General features: G+C 40.4%; 1 protein-coding gene across 2 annotated transcripts in view; it reads right to left on the bottom strand.

Moving 5' to 3' along the window:
* The window catches only part of DACH2 (dachshund family transcription factor 2), a 415,832-nt gene that overhangs the window by 150,386 nt on the left and 246,491 nt on the right, over positions 1–18,955 (bottom strand). The gene's annotated exons all lie outside the window — the stretch shown is intronic.

Raw genomic sequence — 18,955 nt, 5'->3', positions numbered from 1 at the left:
AAAAAAAAAAAACTGGTAGAACAGAATACCAAATATGAAGGTGTCTCAAATCTACTCATCTGAGAGAAGAATGGGTAGGGAGACTACAAACCATCTTCTCTTCCGCTTTATGAAAATCTGGATGAAAGATTATTCATCGGGTTCCTTCTCCTGTCCTGACTCTTTACTTCCTCTCCTTCTTACAAATGTCAGACTTAGAACCAACAGCAGCAACGCTTTTGGCCTATGACAGGAGACGGAGAGAGTAAAAGAGAACTATGCAACTGTTCTCTGGCACAGATCTCCATTGAAATGTTCCATGGATCAAAGGTTCCGATTAAAATACTTGAAAGCTCCAAGGACTTATAATATGTTTGGCATTCTTTTTTCAAGAGGAAAAAGAACCAATGTGCCAGGGAGCATTTGGACTGTTTCCATTCTCTCGGGCAGGAATCTCTCCAAAAGAGGATATGTCCTGGCATCGACGCAGTACCCTTTCCTACCAAGCCTTGCTTGAGAGTGTATCAGAGAAGAGTCAGAGTAAACTGTTAGATTTGTTGGTTTTGAGAATGGTCAGGCTGATTTGTCTGTTCCAGTCCAGAGTAGTACTGTGAACGGGGGTTGGGGGAGTGGAGAGAAGACAAGAGACTTTTTTTTTGCTAGCAATCTCTTCATCATAAGGACCCTGATATATTTTTCCATAACAATGAACCCAGCTGACCAAAAATTGCTGAATCAGAGCACCTGACACAGTTTTCTCAACTATATTTTCTCAATGAAATATACCTGTACTCAACAACCAATATTTCTTAATCACCTATTACGTTTAAGGCATTTTGTTAGGTGCTAGGTTTAAGTCATGGCTTTGCAAGTGAGAGAAGAAGTATAGGCAAGGCCACTGCATACGTCTCTGACTCCAGAGTTAGAGGACTGGGGGGTTCAAATCCCAGCTCTGTACCTTCCTGATTGAAAAAGGTTTGCATGTATCTTCTTGCAAGATATTTAATCTAATGAAATAATGCATGTAATGTGCTTTGTAAAACCTCAAAATTTCATGTCTGTTATTAATATTATTATTGATGATTGGGATAGTTTACCCTTCAGTTGCTAAAACTAACAAACAGAATGATCTCTCCCCTCACACACCTACAGGAAAGAAGAAAGGCAGGAAGGAAGGGAGGGACGGAGGGAGGGAAAACGCTGAGGATACAAATAAAGAAGTGAGCTGGTCCCTGCATTCAAGGAACTTGCATTCTAATTAAGGAATGGTAGTCAGGGATGAGAATTTTTGGACTGGACAGGCACAGCACTAGTAAGGTGAATGGAGCCAAAGGGGGGTCCAGTATCAAGCCCTTTTTAGAAAATGATAGTATTGATCTGATTACTGTTCCCAGAGCAAGGGAGAGGTATGCTTCTGGTAGAAGAGCAGATGGCTAGATACTCGAGAAGGACAGGGAAGCACAATCTATGGGCCACTAGATCTCAAAGGTTCCAGGGTGTGTATTCACTCACTCCCCCTCACCAATCAGGACAGCTCATCTCCAAAGCAAAATTCCAAAACTCTGCAGATTATTTCCCCTAGGGAGAGAGAGGGGACAGGGTCTCGGCTGAGGGAAGGGGACTCCTCAGATAAGAAGTAGGGGGACAGCAGTGCAGCAGAGTCCCTAGCTTCTGTTTCACCACCTAATTCTTGTGCCAAGCTTGGAAGGATCAATGGTGATAGGGGTTTTAGTAAGCATCTGAACTTGAGCTTAGACGGTGAATTTTATGGCAATGTCAATCGGGGCTGCAGCGTGACTAGCTCTCAACAGTTTATTTTTATCCCTACACAGCACACAAAGTAGTTTTCAAAATAGTTTCTTCCTCTGTGGAAAAAAAACCTAATCTGGGCAGCAGCCACTATCACAGTCTAGCTACTGCACCTTAATAGAATCAGAGTTTATTGAACCTCAGAGTGCCCCAATGGCAAGGGGCTCCGATTCACAATGAGTGGACCTGGGTTCAAATCCCAGCTGCACTTAGAACCTCTGAGGCTTGAGACAAACTACTTCTCCCCGGGCCTCAGCTTGCTCCTCTATCAAATGAGAGCTTTGGATCTGAGGACCTCGAAGACTCTTTCAGATTGAAATGGGTGAACTTTTGATCTCTCCAGTTGGCATTCAAAAGAGCTTTCCAGAAAATGTAATGTGAAAAGTATAGCTTATCTCCATTTCTGCAATTATGAAACTAAAGTACAGGCAAGACAAATAATTATATCAGTAGTCACGAACCATCAGGGGGATTCAGGGCACTGAGCAATTCTGAGCCTTTTATTACCCTCAAAAAGTGCACTAGGCAGACTGAAAAAGCCAGGTCTGAAAGCAACCTGATGGGCACTTTTCAAGCCACGAGTGGCAGATCTCCTGCTCAGAAAGTTCCTTCCACTCCAAGTGTACTTATGTATGGAAAGGCCACTAGAAGAAAGTGAGGACCAGGAAATTTTCTTGGCAAATATCTACTATTTAAGGAGTGAAGAATCACTCCCCTTCTATTAGGAGTAGCGTGTTCAAAATTCATGCTTCTCAACCTTTTTGTTCTTAGGACCCTTTGAAGACTCTTAAAAATTATTGAGGATACCCCTCAAGGAACTTCTTTTGTTTGTTGATGGGATGGATAGATATAGATAAAATATGTCTAATATGTAAACATATAAAAATAAATATACATTGTTATTCATCATCTTAAATAAACATCATAACACTGTGAAAGTATTATTGAGTTTGCACCCTCTCTGAAAATATCTAAGGGACTCACAAGGGTGAGATCTAAATCAACACAGGCCACTCTCAAAAGTATGTGCACTAAGGGAGGCCCATTTCTGCCCTTAACACTGAGGCATATGACAGAACACTTGAGGAAAAAGAAGTCCAAAGCTATGGCTTTTCTGCATTGGACTGACAATCAGAGTCACAGAATTACAAAGTCAGAAGGGACCTTGGTGCCCATTTTGATCCAATCAATACTTTAAAAAGCATTCCTACTCTAACATCCCCAGCAAGTGGTCATTTAGCCTGAAGCCCTCCAACGACAGGGAAGTCACCTGAGAAGGCCCTTTCTCCCCTGGGAGTGCTCTAACTGTACTAGCCTCTTGCTCCTTTTCCCTACCACCTTGTATCTTCTTTTCTCCAGGCTACATATCCCCAGTTCCTTCAAATGATACTCATGGGGCATGAAGTCAAGGCCTTTCTGCATCCTGGTCACCCTCCCGTAGATGCACACCAGGTGAGCCATAACCTTCCTAAACCGAGGGGCCCTGATGTGTAAAGTATTACATGAAAACAGAAAAACTCTACGCCCAAAAGGCGTAGAGTCTTTGGGTCATGCCAAAGACGAACACATTAGCTTGTCTTTGCTACATGTATTCGTGTGCAGTAAGGAAGTTGTCAGAAAGCTAAAAATTTAGCCTCCAAGAAGTATCCTCCACCCAAATGAGAGTCAGGTAGAAATTAGTTAAACAATGTTTTATGAATTAGGTCTTTAGTATGAAAATAGAAGGGCCTGCCCCATCTGCTGGAACAGATCATGTGACTGATTTATGCTACCACCAGCCCTGAATTATTGATCTATCTGCTTATATATTATATTTTATAAGAGGTATCAAGGGATCACACCATCTGGCAAGAAGACATCCATTGATGAGAGCACCTTATTCGAAGTAAACAGTAAAATTCCAATGCCTCAGTGATGACATAGGTGTTTAAAAGAAGAGGTTTGGCCAAGGCAAATAAAGCTCTCTAGCTGGTTTTCCGCAGTAAAATCCTACGAAGAAGAGTCTTCCGGCACAGCCATTGCCCAGGAAAGTCAATGAAGGTGATGGTGCTACGGGAAGTCTTCCGGGAGTAATTAACTGAATGTGGGCTCTCCAGAGTACAAATGGGTGATTGGAAAGCCAGTGTTCAATTTGGTAGCCATCTCAAAATGCTCTCGGTATGCAAAAGAACAACTGCTGGGGTTACAAAGGCAAAAATGAGAGTTCTTTCCCTCAAGGAGCTTACAGTCTAACAGAAATTTAAGGGAAGTCCACAGGTCACTGAAGTGACAGATTATGGAAAAGTCTGAAGCCTAGTTTCAATTGTAAATGTATTTTACGGTAGCCTAGAATTTAGAAAAAGAAACTGGTAATGTTTTCAGGACAGCCATCAACATAACTAAGCCATTCATTGAACTAAACCACTTTATTTCTCCTGCAAATGTTTTTGAAGGGTAAAGCTAACTTCAGTGGAATGGTAATCTAGCAGGGGGTGAAGGGGCAGGTTAAAAGTTTATCATTCTAGGTGGGAAATGAACACAACACATCCTTCTTATCAAGTAACAAAAAACAAAATGGCCAAACTTCTATGCAATGAGGTAACTCTGACTACTTAGCACCATGCCTGGTATAGAGTAGGTGCTTAATAAATGTTTGCTGACAGTTAATTTTTTTTAAATCTCCAATTTGTATAGAATCTTAAGGTTTACAAAATTCTTTTATTCAGAACAACCATCTGAGGTTGCTAGCTCAAGTAGTATTTTCCCATTTTATGGATTAGGGCAAGGGTGGGGAATTGAGTGAGACTCAGGGAGCTTAAGTGATTTGCCTATAATTCACTCAGCTAATAAATGGAAGAACCAGGATTCAAACCCAGGCTGCTTCCTACAAATGTAATTCTCTTTCATCCACATGATGCTTTCTCTTTCTCATACTCAAACCTAGAAAATTAGTCTGTAACACTACACTGGAACAATAACAAAAATAACTCCCATTTATAAAGCACTTTAAACTTGGGCAGCTACGGCGCCATAGTGCACAGAGGCAAGAAGACTCATCTTCCTGAGATCAAATCCAGACTCGGACACATACTAGCTCTGAGACCCTGGGCAAGTCACTTCAGTTTCCTCGTCTGTAAAATGACCTGAAAAAGGAAACGGCAAACCACTGCAGTATCTTTGCCAAGAAAACCCCAAATGGAATCACAAAGTGTTGGACACAACTGAACAACAATAAATTAAAAAGGACAATGCACTTTACCAGGGAATGGCCAAACAAATGTAATGGAATATCATTACTACCTAAGAAATGACTAATGTGTGGAATTCAGAGAAACATGGAAAGACTTATGAAATGATGCAGAGTAAAGTAAACAGAAGCAAGGAAACAACAAATACAACAATTCTAACAATGGAAATGGAAAAAATGGTAAGATAAAACTGAAGAGGTTGCGGACCATGAATATGAAATTTTGCATATACTTTTAAAAATAGTTGATGTACGTTGGTCAGTTTTTAGAAATTAATATGACATAAAGACAGATGTATTAAAAATTTTAGAAAGGTTTGTATTTTTAAAAATTATTTAAACTAGTCTTCATATTTAAATACATTCTTTCAATAATTATGACAACAAAGCAGAATGCTTTTCTCCACAACAACCTTGTGAAATAGGTTGACTTTATCAAACCCTAGGGAATTTGGATTAAAAAAAATTTTTCCCTGACACTGAAGGTGCTTAAGTCTTTACAAATTAGAGATTACTGGATGATTTAAAAAATTTAGGGTTTGGGGGTGGGCAGAGGGTTATTGTTGACATATGAGAATAAGGTTCTTTTTGCATCTTTATATCCCTGGCACCTAACACAGAGCCTGGCACATAGGAGGACTTGATGAAGACTAGTGGGATTGGATGAGATGACCTTTAGAACATCTTCCAGTGCTCCTATGGCTATGCTAGTGGAAAAGTTACATGTTTCTTTTCATAGATTTTTATTGATATCTTTTGTTTTTACATTGCTAAGCTTCCTGTATTCCCCACCCCCCTTGCCTCTCTCAGAGAGGCATCTGTATAATCTAGTTTAAAAAAAAAAGAAAAGAAAAAAATTGGTAAAAACCAATCCATTCACTGAAAAAGCACACGTGATCTGCAAAGGAGAAAGGTATCTTCTCAAATCTCTTCTACAGGCTCATGCTTGTTATTTATACTTTCACAATAGTCATCTTCAGTGTTTGTTGGTGGTTGTTTCCATTTGCATTAATATGGTCATTGCATAAATTGTTTTCCGGACTCTGCTTATGAGAATGTATATCTTATGAACAAGTTAGGATCTTCTTGGGATGAACTAACTGGTAAGCCAGTTTGGCATTATCTACTAAGTATATTCTGGATCATTTCTAAGAAATCACAGGATCTCAGTTTACATGGAATCCAGAGATGATCTAATCCAACTCAGCGTGAACAATAATCCCCTTTACAACAAATCCAAAAGGTAGACATAGAGGCTTTGCTTGAGGACCTTGAGTGAGGTGGAATTCTATACCTCCATGAAGACAAATATCACAGCTCCAGCAAATCTCAAAGCTAAATATCCTGAATTTCTTCAGTTGAGCTTCATACATATGGAATGACTTCAAGACCTAAGTACCTTAGCTGCTCTCTTATGGGTGCCTCAAGGATATGACGGACTAGACTTGTTTTGCTTCAATCAGCCAAGTATTTATTGAAAGCCTATTCCATTCCAGGCAATGAGCCCCAAAGGACATGGCTCGAAGCAAGAGAAAGAATTACAAGTTACAAAGTAACTTCAGGACCAATGTCTCCAATCCCATCACACTTCTGCTGTCATGTATTTGTGATGCTCATTTTTGAGCCCAAGGAGAAGACTTGACTTTTCTCTCTATTAAATTTCACCCTACTAGATTCAATGTTTTTAGTCTACAAGATCTTGGATCCTGCCCCTGCCATTCAGGGCTTTTGTGATCCACTCCAGTTTGGTGTCTCCAGATTTGATACACTGTTCACCTTCAGTCAAATCCTAAATAAAAATGTTCCACAACCCAGGGCCAGGCTATGATCATCTCAAGCATTCCGCTGGAAACCTCTTTCCAAATTGACATCCAACTATTAATGACGACTCTTTGAGTCAATGTGCCCTGTGGAAATACACAACTCTCTTCTACCAAATTACAAGCACTACGAGAATTCTGCTCCCTTTGATCTTTGAAAACGTGAGACTACATTATAATTCTTTATTCATGCTTTTGATAAAGTAACATGCTAACACCTATATTCTAGTAATCATACCGATGCAACAATAATTTACATTTAAAGAGCCTTTCATGATTTAAAAAGTGCTTCACTCACACCAACACTAGGAAGGAGGTGGTGAAATTGTCATCAATTTACAGATGAGGAGAGGAGAGGTTGGGGAAGTGAAGAGAGTGGGTCATGGTAAAGTAGAATGGGAAACCAGGTTGTCTTCAGATTCCTAATACAAGGGTTTTTCCTAGGGAAAACCCTCCTAATAACAGAGTTGCAATCATTTTATTTTATTATGATGGAAACCAAATAACTGTTGAATTTCAAACACTAGGCAAATTGAGGACATCTTTATTGCATTTATCTCCACAGGAGAAGCTGTTAGTCATGCATGTTTGTACCATGGACAGTATTACAGACTATCCACATGGATAATGCTGCTCCCCAAAAGCTACTGAACTGAACTGCCATGCGTGGAATTTCAACATTTGAGACCTGTGATTCCACCCTGAAGCATAAGGGGAAATTCCTCTAAGCCACAAAAACTGGATCCTACCTATAGAAGTAGCACAGATTTTAACTCACTGCCACCAAAAGTGTCTAACACCAAGATTTTCTGCCCTAACTCCAGCAATGAGATTTATGAGAAAACAGAAATAATGCCCTTGCTAAGTATTTATTTAATTATATCTAACCTCCTCTCCAACCAACTGATGGAAGGGGAATAACTGTTGGAAGGTGGTATTCAACAGTAGTATTCCCCAATCATTTATTTAAGCTGATCATTCCACGTTCCCCTTAAGAAATACTGTATTCTTCTCACGTCTTTACTGTTGGCTGCTTTGAAATGATCAAGCTGCTGGGTCTTTATGAAAGGAGAAAATATTAAAATATCCAGAAAAACCCTGGTCCCAATACAAATGCTTCATTCACTTTTGCATACCACCAACTCCAATACTCACAGTAAGGATCTGTTCAGGACTACAACTAGTTAGGAAAAGGATGCCTGGGGGAAGGGGGCAGTTTTTTCCAGTTCCAGAGGAAAACTATTTTCACAGTGCCCAATAAACCCTCTCATTAACATAAAAACCCTCAGAAAAGTTTTTATCTGGCCGTCCCCTTGTGATATAGCATAGTACAAGAACTCTTGGGGACCCAATGAGAATGAGAAGCAAAGGATTCCTTTGAGCACATGTCACTTGGAACACATTTTGAATGACATTTTTTTAAAGATGTGTATGCGTTTTCTTCTTTGTAAAAATAAAAATGATCAAAGAGTTAAAAACAAGTTGAGCACTATAACTCATAGGATTTTTCTCCCTTCCCTCAAATCTACAAACGTCTGCTCCAAAACATGCGATGGCTCTCCAGTGTCTCGGGACAGTATCCATAGAGCCCTGCCTGTAACAAATCCAAGGCCTATTTCTTCATGATCTCACACACATACTGCATTTATTCCCACTTCCACATTTACCTGTCTTCTTTGGCTCCATCTATCCAGGTCCTACATACTCTGCAAAGTCCAGCTCAACCCCCACCACCTTATTTATTAATTTCAGCATTTACCTAGTATGTCCTAGATACCAGACTTGGTGCTGGTCCTCCATATCAAGCCTTCTTTGACTATACTAGCCCACAGTGACGCCTCCTTTACTGAACTGCTTTCTGCTATGAATCATAAATGGCCTTATATTGTTGCATGACTGGGAACAGTGTGTCTCTTAATCTCTCCAACTAGACTGCAAGCTCTTTGAGGGCAAGGATTGTGTCTTCAACTTATTTTGTCTTCCACTCAACACAATGTTGAACACATAATATATCTTTTAAAAGACAACCTAAAAATCATAATCAGTTTCACAAAGATTGAACAGTATACCTGGGACCTAATTTATTCCCCATGTGACTAAAGGCACCTTTTGAAGTACTTACTTATGCTATTACTTCACTAATAGAATCTCATGAATGCGAGCACTCACTCCATGGCATGGATGGCTACTCATGCATGCCTTCTCATCAAAAGTGACTATTTGTGTCCAAATTTTCCCATAGATCCTCCATAGATTCTCCTCTTGATTCAAGAATGCATACATAAGCAACCACCTCTCTCTCTAGAGGAGGTGAAAACAAGCTTGGTGTACTTCATTTGCCTGATGTGTACGATTCAATGGTCCCTTGATTTCCAACATAAAAAAGCAAAACTTACTGTAGCTCGACTCTGAAGAGGGGGCATCACGGTTTATTCAGAAGAACTCTGGGCTTGGCCACAACTACGTCACTTTACCTCTCAGAGCCTTAGTTTCCTCATCAGTAAAGTGGGGATTTTAGCCATCTCCATTCTATGTCTTCTGGTCTCTAACCACCATCCTGATCTCCCTTTCACTAGAGATTTAGACTCTGTCCCCGGGACCCCAGCTCTGATGGACGAGTTTCTGTCTCATCTTGCTCTAGAGTGTTTTGCTATTATCTGTAGATCTCTGGACTACAGTTTGTTGTTTAATTGTTTTCCGTCACATCCAATTCTCCATGACCCCATTTGGGATTTTCTTGGCAAAGATACTGGAGTGGTTTGCCTTTTCCTTCTCCAGCTCCTTTTACAGATGCAGAAACTGACGCAAACAAAGTGAAGTGACTTGCCCAGGGTCACATGGCAAGTGTTTGAGGACAGATTTGAACTCAGGTCCTCCTGACTCCAGGCCCATCACGCTATCCACTCTACTGCCTAGCTGCCCTAGACTACAATTTACAATACAGTAATGACAGGTTCCCAGCCAGGGATGGTTTGTACTTTACAAGGGCTAGTGAGACCATACCTGCCTGAAGGCCATGAAAATCAAAGTGAAGGGAGAAAACTACCTATACATATCCACCCAACTCTCTGCTTTAGAGCATAGCTACAAGTATATGAGGGAGTTGGGGAAGACACGGAATAGAGTTATATATTAAGAGCATCCATTCATGGAAGGAAATCCAGAAACCAGATCTGAAAAGAATGGTAGAGAACATTTGTGTAAAGGTCAATGGAGGCAAAAATAGAAGAGATAAACCAATGAGAGGAAATTCTGTTCTGGATCTGTTTCTCACCAATAAGGTAGAACTAGCAGCTGAAGGGTAAATGATGAGAACCTAGATGATATGATTATTTCATTTCAGAGTTTATGAAAGAAAAATGGAGGAAAACTGTGCACAGTTGGAGAAGCACCTTACATTTGGAGAAAGCAGATTTCCAAATGTTCAGAGAAAGGATGGATAGAATTTATAACCTAAAATTCTAAAATCAAAGTCAACCTTAGATGGGAAAAAGGGGAAAACAGTGCTTTAGACACTGCCATTGTTGAATGGACTGGGGGTGGGGGATGGACAATAAAGCCAAGCAAAGGCAGAAAAGGAACCTCACTGAACACTCCATGTCAGGTACACCAAAGCACAGTTCTTCCTCTCCTTTCTGAGACTAGCACTAAGTCTACTCAAGCTAACAATCGTACTTCGTCCAACTGGTCTGTGCTATGTTCAGTGCCTTTTGAAAGGGCCAAGTTATCTCATTCTCTAATTGTGACTGAAAATAAAACACCCATTTCAAGGAACTAAAAGATTTTTCCTTTCCTGAAAGGACTCATACTATGATGGGCGTAACAGCACCAATAATGAGATGAAATGGCATTGGAAACCACAGTAGGAATAACAAATCTATCATGGAGAACTCCCACCAGAAATCTTGGAAACTGGACAACTTACTGTCTCTTCTTATTTTATTTAGTCAAGGCAGAAAAATGAGAGGGGGAAGCTATAGGCCTGGGGTGCTACTGGCTTTGCTCAGAACTTCCAATTGCATTCACTTGCAGATGACTGATTGTTGCCTTCCATTCCTCTCTTTCCTCTTCAGCCAACCTGAGCAGAAGGCAAAGATGTCTGCCTGTCCCCTGACACATTAGTATTCATTACAGTGAAAGGAAATGAGAACTATTTCATCTTCCAAGCACTATCCTAAGACATTAACATCTAATAACAATATTAAAGGCACATTACAGATCTTTAATGTGTAGTCCTAATAATGTTGTCTAGTTGAATAAAAATGGGAATTCAAATAAATATTTTGGCCATCCACTTTGAGGAGTTTGCAAACACTATTAGCAGTAACAGAAGGGGCCATGAGGACAGCTTAAACTTGACAGTTTGTATCGTCTTTCCGGCAAGCATTTGTTGATTTTCCTGAATCCACTAGACAATAACTTGAAGATGGTTATGTTTCTCAACATCACTGAGTCCCCCTGTACAGAGAAAATAATTCAGTAGTAGTATCAGGAGAGAGGCAGAGATTTTCTTCAATGTTGAGGAACAGAGGGAGTTGGAAATTTCTCCATGTTCATTTTCCCATGAAAATACATTCTAGAGAGAAACCCAAATGTCTGTTCTAAGGGAGTTGACAGGACCACAAAAGAAGCCAAGATGCTAAGTGGTCTCAGCAACCTGAAATGAATGGCTATAATATTCACTGCAGTAATCTACAAAAGCAAAAACAAATAAACAGAAAACCTATCAGGATCATTCAGATCACACATTTAAAGCTTGAAAGAATCTCCAAGATCAGTGAATCCAAACTCTGATTGAGAGAGGAAGAAACTAAGAGAGGTCCAAAGAGGTTAAACACCATGCCCAAGGTCACCCAGGTAAGTAAAATGTAAAGCTAGGATTCATACCAATATACTGGTATCAACACTAGGGGCCTAGCCAGTAGGTATTGTGGCTACATCTCAGTCATTTAACGTATTAGAGATTTGGGCATCATCTAGAAATAACAACAAAATAAAAAATATCATCACTACTTGAGAGCCTCTGGGTATCAATGCTATGCCTTCTTCATAAAAAATTATATCCTACTTACTACCTGAGGAAGAAAATTCAAGGGAAACCATGTTCACGCTCTTTGCTTTTCTGAACTTGACAGAAATATTTTTGACCCCTGTGGGCAAAAACAAACTACTTTGGAGCATTATTCCCATGAATTCTCCTTTTATTCTTTACCCCTCCCCCTCCCTGAAAGAGCCAAAATTAGCTGAAACTGTCTGAAACAATCAGTTAGGGGCAAGTGTCAGTAGTCTCACTCTAGGAACATAGGCCCCAAGATGGTAGTCAATATATAAAAGAAGCACCCTATTATCCCTGCAGGGGAATAAAGCATGCCCCCTCCTAAAGTTGACCTCCTTAGGTGAAGACCTGTTCTCCCTATGGCTCTACAGGGAAGGTCAGAGTTAGGAGAGGACAGCAACTATTTGAGTCTTTTTAAAATCCCCTGCCTCAAATTCTGAATCCATACTACTTTTCAATCTTCAGGTTTACTGATGCCAAGCTTGGTTGTATCCAGTAATCTAAGTTTTTCTTTATATCAGTCAAAAATTTTCCTCTTTAAACATCATTTTTCCTAGATCTGATCTCTGACGCCAAGTAGAGCAAGACCAATCCCCGCTTCCACATCACAGTACTTCAATTCTGTCCCTTAAGTCTTCTCTTCTTAGGCAAGCATCTCCAATTTCCTCAATTGATCCTCATATGGGTTGAACTTAAGGTCCTCCATGAGTGTGGATGCCCTCCTTTGTATCCACTGCAGCTTGTGATTGATCTTCCTACAACATGGTACCCAGAGCTAAGCACAACAATTAAAGGCTTTGATAGCCACATGTGACTAGTCCTGGTGACTATACCACTCTTGATACAGCGTAAGATCACATCAGCTATTTGGGCGGCCATATAGTGCTTTGCATTAAACTTCCAATCTTGGAAAATGGTGAGCTCTTTTTTTTTTTTGTTTTTCCAAATAAACTTTGCCAAGCCACACAATCTTTACCATATCCTTATGACACTGACTTCTGAGCCCAAGGATAAGACTAGACATTTATCTCTGTTAAAGTTCACCTTATTAAATTTAATGCAATATTCTCTAACCAGTTAAGGTCTTTGAGGATGCTGAGTCCAGGAAGCATCAAGCGTTTATTAAGCAGCTACTACGTACCCGGTACTGCGCTTGGCACGGGGGCACAAAGGCCAAAAAATGAAATAATCCTTCCTCACAAGGAGATTCCATTCTACTGAGAGCAACCTGCAGCACACTGTAGGCACGGGAGGGAGCAGGACAAAAAAGGCAAGGAGATGGCAACTGAGAGAAGGCTAATTTGGCAGCATTATACAGCGCAAGAAGGGGACAAAAAGACAAATTAGGACCAGGTCACGAAGGACTACACAGAGGACTTCATATTGTATCCTAGCGGCAACAGGGAGCCACTGGAGTTTATTGAGTGAGGGTGTGACATAGCCAGATCTGAGGTTAAGAAAAATGAAAATCACCTTGGCAGCTGCAGGGAAGATGCACTAGAGAAGGAAGAAACTTGAGCCAGGGAGCCCAGTGAGGAGGCCCTTGTTCAGGTGAGAGGGAATGAGAACCTAAATGGTGGTTGCCATGCAAATGGAGAGAGGGGGTTACAAGTGGGGCATACTGAAGAGGTAGAAATGGCAAGATTTGGCATTGGTGGGATATTAACTTCACCCCTCCAGCTTCGTGTCATCTGCAAAGATGATGAGTATGTCATTAACATTTAACCAATAGGTGAATTCTTCCCATAATCAATGGCACAGGTTGGCACAAGAGCTAGCTGAGATGACTTTAGAGCCTGTAGCTAAAGAACCCCATATGGGAATAACTTTGTTAGCATGGAGTGACAACCAAATACATTAACTACCTCCTTCCTGTATCAATTTTAGTCAAACGACAATGGAGCCTCATTATAACATAGCAATTCATCAACATATGTTCAACACCATCTTCGGGGACCACTTCAGAGGTGAAACTGCCTTATAATGAGGTTGTCTGCCTACTTTAGCAACTAAACCCCATTCTTGCACTCCACCTTCCCCTCCATATTCTCCCCCTACCCCCATCACATACCTAACTAGTTCCTTTTACTGAATTCTGCTCAACAGCAAATAGTGTTATAGGGATGATCCAGTATACTTTAAAGAAATAGCTAAGACCACAACATGTCATTTGCAAAAGAAATAATGCATATACAACAGGGTTAAATTCATTCATTCAACACCAATTTATCAGCCACTTACCAGAGTGAGAATACAAAACAAACAGGAAGAGGAGAGTGGCCATTACACAAGACCTCGCCTGGCTAGAGTACAGAGAGGTTCCAACCCTTCCCACTAGCTTGGCTGCTTGAGATGAATTCTTTGTCCATACCAACCCATGAAACAAAAAAGATACCAAATGGCCTTCGTTCCTGTCCACCCTCCTCTCTTCCACATCTGTGGTGACAGTAACAGAAAATGGGGGTCTAAGAGACAATCACTCAGCTACTGACCAATCAGAATCATTCATTTAATTGCTTTACTCTAAATGGCCAAGGAGCAGGCTTGTTGCTAAAAGAACTGAACCTTAAACAGGATGGCTCAACTGATTCTCCTTGGCAATACAAACGAAGGAGTTGAAAGAGTTGCCTTCACAATGCACCCAGATCAAAAAGAGGGACCCTTTTTGGGGACTCTAGAGGTCATCATAACTTGCAGGAATCATGGTGAGCAAAAATGCAAAAAGATCACAATTGCACAAATGAACATAGAGATGAATGATGAAGAATATATTAGAAAATATAGTCCAGAATTAAGAAACAAAAGAGGCCAAAGCCTCATGTGGTAAGGTGGTATGGTGTAGTAGTAAATGTGAGCTGAAGATAGAAGGAGAAATCTGGCTCGAATTCCACTTCGATTTCCTAGCTGTATGAGCGTGGGCAGGCCAAGCCACTTGACCTTGCTCATCTCAGATTCTTCTTCTCTGAAATACTGGCAATAATACCTGTTGGTACCTGCCTCAAAGAGTTGTTGCTGATGATCAAATGAGATAAAGAGCTTTATGAACTTAATGTGCTATGTAAATGTTGCTGTCCTCACTGGCTTCTTCAAGAAAAGCGTTAATATCCAAATATACCTAGTTCTGAGGCTGCTGGAACCATGGGGGCCATTTATTAGGGCCCAGCGTGAGAGGAGCGAGGAGGAGAGAATCCAGTACTGAGTGCCTGCAGTGTCTACTACTCTATCTCCAACATACAGAACTTCTAAATAAAATATTTAAAGAAACCAATTTTAGATGAAATTAAAGGGGAAACGTTCTCAAAAAAAAAAGAAAGAAAGAAAAGAGTCAAGAGGGAGCTGACCATAAGGAATACCAAATACCATCTCAACAAAGGAAACTGACTGTATCTTACCAAAAGGGGAAGAGTTGGTCACCAGGGTGAAGGTCCTTTCCTAATGAGTTGTCTGGTGCAGGCAGGCCATTAACTCCTTATAGACAGGAAACAAAAGTAACTCCAAATTAAAATAGAAGCTAGATACATAGTGGCAGAGAGGTTGCAATTTGTATCAGCAGGGATTACCAGTACCAACAAAATAACAAATCGTTCAAAGTACCAATGCAAGAAATAGAGTGAAGTAAAAGAGGATATTATTTTATTACTCATTTTTTTGGATGGAAAATTACTTTCTCAAGGTCATACAATCCAGGGGATGGCTTAAACATTTGGCATAGCTTTTCAGCTTATTGACAGGTTAGATCTTCCTAGTAATAATGGTAAGAGTGGAAAATAAAAAAGTAGCCTGGGAACCAAGAGCCTTGTATTGCAGTCCACACTCTGTCCTTAACCTGCTACATATCTTTGGGTAAACCATGAGATGTCTCACTGGGCCTCAGTTTCCTCATCTGCAAAATGAAGATGATCTTGAAGGTCCCTTCCAGCCCTAACATTCTATGATTCTTTGATTGAATTTAAAATACACCAGCAGATTTGGGTTTTTCTGTGACATAAGGGTATACTAAAATGCAGTGGATTGGAAATACACATTTTAATAAATGATGCAAACCTTTCGTATGGAACACTAAACTCATTTTAATATTTAAAATACTCATTTAGCTTTAAAATGTCCTAGTATGCCTGTGTATCTCCAACTATCCTGGTCTGCAAATGTATAAGGAACGAGGTGGTTTCATCAAACATATAAGAAATGTGCATAGGAGATCTCAATATCTCAAAGTGGCTCTGTTCAGTTACCTTGTCCTATGCCTATGGTTTTGCCAGAATCTATTTGTAACTTTTCCATAAAAGTCCTCTTCTGGCGCCTTATCATGACAGCGTGGAGGGTGCTCAAGGGCTGTGTCAAGGAATCTCAAAATCCAGAAGGTCCTACACCCCGCTGAGGACAACGAGGAGGTGATGGATTATATGCCTGGATGCCGAGGATTAGCCTTTATAATCTAGGAAAAGATACCCATCAGAAGAAGAATGGCCACTAGTTGCTAATTTCTTATTTTGCTTTGCCGCAGTATCTCATGATTGTCATCTTTTAACACATCAAGGGGTTAAGGCCTTTGGTTGACATAAGGCATATCCAGCCACAAAATGAAATTATAACTCCGTGAAGGACAGCTGTAATTCCATGTTACTACCATTTTCTTTTAACAGCACATCATCCATAGTAGAAAGGAGGGATTATTGTATTTTGAGCCAGATTTCCAAGGTCTAAGTCACCTGCGTGAGTAGAGGAATTCACTTAATCTCTACTAGCCTCTGCTTCCCCATCTGAAAAGTACAGATGATAAGCATACTATCTACTTGACCTCCTGGTGATGCTAAATGCCTGAGGAAATGGCCCACCACGAGCTCAGGGCATCCACAACTTCCTGGTAGTACAAAGGACAACTGGTGTTAATTAGGCTGCCATACGTTAACCATGATGCCTTGTGTGTAAGAAAGTGTAAAAGAAACCACATCAAGGATATTTTGAGAGAGAGAAGGAAGTTGTCTCACTATGTAGAAGAAATGAGAGATAACAGATAATAAGGCCAAGTTCTAGGCTGGTCCCCTGAAAATTTTGTTTTAATTTAAAAAAACCCTCTAGGAATGGCTCCAGTATGTTCGGTTGATCTTCTCACCATGGCTCTCTGGAAGGACCTGGGCAAAAACTGCATAGAATAAGAAAAGAGAAGGTGTGGATGGGTCAGGATCTGTACTTGGGGAAGGCGTATTCATACTGACAATACTGCAGACCCACTGAAAGAGCAAAGCAATGCTCTCTCACATAGGAGGGTTCTGAGGAATGTGCTTAGCAAAACTTTAAAAATGTGGGATTGTTAGTATAGTGAAATTCCCACTATCCTGGAATACAAGCCAAACTGATGACACACTTTTTGAAAACTGGCTGATCAAATTTAAGGGAGTTTTCCAAATTGACAGGGTTGCTGTCAGAGATCACAGAACCTTAGAATTGGGAGGAGGTTTCCTGATCATTTAGTTATCCCACTCAAATCTTGACTAAAAGCAAACCTCTCCTCCATGTCACTGACAAGGAAGGAGTCATTTTGTTTCAACTTAAATGCCTCTAGTGACACTGAATAGGGCACTGTATCTGGAGTCAGGAAGGCCTGAGTTCAAATCCAGCCTCAGATATTTAAACTAGATGTGGAACAGTGGGCAAGCCTCAGTTTTCCACATCTGCAAAAAGGGGAAAATCCTAGCACCTACCTCAAATTAGAAAATAATTATAAAGTGCTTATCACAGTTTCTGGCACATAATACATGCTGTAAAATGCTAAATATTATTACTATCATTATTATTATTATTATTATTATTATTATTACATAGCAAACCACCATGCACTTTGTGGCTGTTAAAGGCAACTGTGAGAACTACAAAAGAAGCATAACACTTTAAAAATCTAATGGAATAGGTTGTTGAGTCATTTTTTAATTCATGTCTGACTCTTCATGACCCCTTTGGGATTTTCCTGGGAAAGACACTGGAGGCCACTTCCTTCTGCAGCTCATTTTACAGAAGAGGAAACTGAGGCAAACAGGGTGAACTGACTTGCCCAGGGTCCTTTCACAGTTGATCTTTATGTGCCACAATAATAAAAAATAATAAGAACGTACTTTTAAATGGCTTCTAAGAACTATGATTGAACTGGATCTGCTTATCTTTAAATGACAATTCCCCAGAAACCTAGAGCTGCCACCAAAACTCTTGGAACATACAATCCCTGTTGGCACAGGGAGGTGATTGTCTTGGCCAAAAAGGCAGACTTGAGTTGAGTTCACCATGGAGAGGGAGAGAACAAGCACCTACTATGCACCAGGCACCGTCCTGAGCACTTTACAGATATGATCTCAGTGGATGACATTCATATCACTGTCCAAAAGGAAATAACTTGACCAGAGGTGACCTGGTAAGCTTTGACAAGATCACTGTCTGAACTCCAGAACGCACTCTGTTTCTACCACTGCTGCAGTCGTGTGCCAGAGGGTTGGGACGTAGGAGCCACATCTTTCCGTCGACCTCTCTCTGCTTCCCCCTCACTACCGGCTCCCCCAGGTTGAGTTCAGACAACAAGCTCACTTCTCACCTGCTCTCAGAAACTAGGTGGGGTGGCGATTAAATGCCCTTTATATCTAAATGCCAACCCCTGTTCAGATGGCAATAGATAAGGTTGCTGCTCTTGGAAGATTTCATATTACATCTTTAATTGTGGGCATTTAGCAGCAAGTCTCTTATTATTAAGACACTGCTGACTTTTATTGTCAATGTGGCCACAGGACAAAGCTAATAATTACCAGCACCAGAAGCAGCTTGTGGTTTTATATTACTTTGAGGTAAATTACACTGGAATTAGAGTGGATTACTTTTATCAAATGGGGAATAAGCTGTTAATTAACTCCCCGCTGTACCAATCTTTTTCTGAGCTTGCAACTGTTATTAGGTCTAGATTAAACTGTTGAATTAATTTCCCACTTACTTACTATTTCAAGAGTTTTTAATTTACCTGGCAGCAGTTTTAATGGGAAATTGTATTAGTGAGCATAAATTGTTTTGGGGAAGGGTAAACAGTTT

This window comes from Vombatus ursinus, unplaced genomic scaffold, assembly GCF_900497805.2.
Source record: "Vombatus ursinus unplaced genomic scaffold, bare-nosed wombat genome assembly UNPS02004691.1, whole genome shotgun sequence".
NCBI classification, from domain to species: Eukaryota; Metazoa; Chordata; class Mammalia; order Diprotodontia; family Vombatidae; genus Vombatus; species Vombatus ursinus.
The sequence above is the reverse complement of the archived record's forward strand: the minus strand, read 5'-3'. Positions and strand labels throughout refer to the sequence as shown.